The sequence below is a fragment of the Octopus bimaculoides genome, chromosome 7 (genome assembly GCF_001194135.2).
Source record: "Octopus bimaculoides isolate UCB-OBI-ISO-001 chromosome 7, ASM119413v2, whole genome shotgun sequence".
NCBI classification, from domain to species: Eukaryota; Metazoa; Mollusca; class Cephalopoda; order Octopoda; family Octopodidae; genus Octopus; species Octopus bimaculoides.
The window spans coordinates 15,036,064-15,039,296 of NC_068987.1; positions in this window are offsets into that span (position 1 = coordinate 15,036,064).

A 3,233-nucleotide genomic window follows, 5' to 3' on the forward strand; every position below is an offset into this window, starting at 1 on the left:
ATATATATATATATATATATGATTTTGATATTTATATACGATTATACGTGTGTATGTGAGTGGATATATATAATTCGCTGTTTTCTTTCTTCATTAATCTATATTTGGGTGTATATGCGCTTGCGTGGGAACCCGGGGGAGGGCATTTGTTTGCGTACATTGTGATATACGTAACATCACTTGGCATTATGTTTATTTGGTGAGGCCAAATCTGAATGTATATGTTTGAATACGTACGCATATATGTACGTATGCATATATGTATATATGCGTGTATGTACGTATGCATGTATGTGTATGTGGTGTGTGTAAATGCATTTGTGCGTATGTGAAAGAAAGTATCCCCTGTGCACAGTTTCTTGTAGGAAAAGTATCCATGTTGCTTTCAGATGTTATGTGCAGTATGTGTTTGGGTGTATAATTTTGCGTATATTTTGTGAATATGTGTGAGTGCGTGTGTGTGCGCGCGCGGTTATGTGTGTGCATTTATGTGCATAGAAGGGAGCTTTATTTGCGTATGTTAACGCATTCTGTTATTTTCATAGATATTCGGTGTGTATATGAATGTTTGAATGTCTATGATTAGGAGGACACAGACATACGTTTCTGCGTGGTTTGTGTGTATTTATATACACACATATATGTGTGTGCAAGTACGTATGAAAGTACATATGTACGTATGTATGTATAGACATATAATCCGGCATATATATATATATATATATTTATTTATTTATGTGTTGTTCATTGAATCTAGAATATCATTTCATTGATTGTAACTTTATAGGCGCGTGTGTATGCATGTGTGTGTATTCATATGTATTATGTATGTATATATATGTATATACATATATATATATATATATATATATATATATATATATATATATATATATATATATATATATATACACACACAAGCGTATAGATAGATAAACTTTAGGCATACACATATGTTGAGAGATGAGAACATAAACTAGAAAGAGAGACAGATATTTTTGTACGAGTGTACGCGTGTGGATGTAGACGCATGCGCACGATGCAGACTGATACTGAGACAACAGAAATCCGAGAAACTATGTACTATTTCAGCGTTTCTTATTGAAAAACGAAAGCATATATCATATCATATATATTTTATTAAGCATACCATATATACGCATGCGTGTGTGTATGTATGTGTGAGTGTGTGTGTGTGTGTGTGTGTGTGTGTGTGTGTGTGTGTGTGTGTACAAGCATACACTTATATAAGATGTTCACTGTGTAAGTATGACTGTGGAAACATGCCAGTGTGTAGCAGTGTCAATGTCAATTATTTCAATTTTGGCGTAGGAAGATAATGAATGTGCATAGGATTGTCTGAAGCAAGCCAGTGTGTGTCTGTTTTGTGAGCATTTGTAGGTGTGTGGGAGTTGTATGTAGCATGTTACTCTGTGGATTGTATGAATTAAGTTGTACCAATATCTGTTTGCGGTAGAGGTTTAGTTTATGCGTCTCTGTATGTTTATATATTCGTGGATGCGAATGCGTTGAACGCGCAAGAGAGCGTTTAACGCAAAGTGACGGGTGGTTAGGGAGGAAGCTAACGTTATTAAGGGAAGACTATATAATTATCAATTCTGGTTGAGTAGGCTGTATTTAGCTGGAACATTAATTGTTGTTCATGATGCAATACGCGAGAGAGAGGAGATCCTTGCTGTACAATTTCGCAGTCAGCGCGTGGCACGAAGGAAGTTGAAGCGCTGGGTTACAGGTCGTGGTGATTTGGCGTTTCCTCCTTAGCCACTGCTTCTATCCAAATATTATTCCACTCCGTTGCCATCACTTCTTCAATCCTATAAGTTACTCTTTCCTTCCCATTGAGCTCATTCTTGCTCAATCTTAACGTCAACTTATGTGCTTATCTATCCGCTCCATGTGTTTCCAAAATTCTGCGTTCGACCATGATGCTTAGCAAATCTGTCTTCTTTTTTTTTCTCCACCATAGTTACCTCAATTTCAACACAGTCTTGGATCAAGTCACTTATTAGAGAAGTACAACTCCGAAATCTTCATTTTTAAAAATCTATTTCATGTTCACCTAAGTACTCATATTTTAATTGCCGTATATCATTGTCAATCTTTTCAACCTTCGAGTAAACTTCAGCGAACGTACTTTTGTTTGACTATACTCCTGGTAGATGCAAAAGCGCGCAACCACGTGGTTTTTGCTTACGCCTGAAACTATATCTGTTTCTGTCAATTAGCCGCTCGCTTTTACATCTTCCAAGGCTATAACCAAACAAAATCACGTCCGCTAAAGCGTACTCGCAGGTTCAAAGGTTTAAAAGTAACTTAGAATTCTTAGTTTCAATTAATTTTCTTATTCTTAGGAGTAAACTTGCTTAATCCAATAATGTTTTTAATATCCATGCTGAATTCATATACGGGTTTTTTTGAGCTTTTTCTTTTTTCAGTAGGGGTCCTCAGCCTTAGCTTAGCATGTCTCCTGTAGATAATTTTCAATCCTTGTCTTAGAGTTAGTTTATAGTTTAGATTTCTCTCTTCGAAGACAGATTTAGCTCAAAATCTCAATAATCATATATCCCAACGGCATACGAAGTTTTCTTTTATCCTTCACTTGTTTCAATTATTAGACTGCGGCCATGCTGGGGCACCGCCTAGAAGAATTTTTAGTCGAATAAGTCGATCATAGTACTTAAAATTTCTTTGCTAAGCCTGGTCCTTATTCTATCGGTCTCTTTAGCTTAACCGCTAAGGTACGGGGACGTAAACACACCAACACCGGTTATCAAGCAGTGGTGGGGGACAAACACAAACAGAAACACACACACACACGACATACACTCACACAAACACACATATATATACGACGGGCTTCTTTCAGCGTCCGCCTACCAAATCCACCCACAGGGCTTTGGTCGGCTCGAGACTATAGTAGAAGACACTTGCCCAAGGTACCACGCAGTGGGACTGAACCCAGAACCATGTGGTTAGGCAGCAAGCTTCATACCACATAGCCTGCACCTATATCAAAGATTTCAAACTATAGACAGATATACGTTAGTAATTTTATTGCTCTGTTGTTCCCTGTTAATTTTCCTTTTATTTCATGGATGCTAGCAATATAAAATGCACTTTTTTGTTTGGGAGCTATGCATTTGAGAGGACGTTACTTCTGAAGCTTGTCTTGCATGTTATGCGTTAGAGCGTGATCGCATTAAACTACGGCA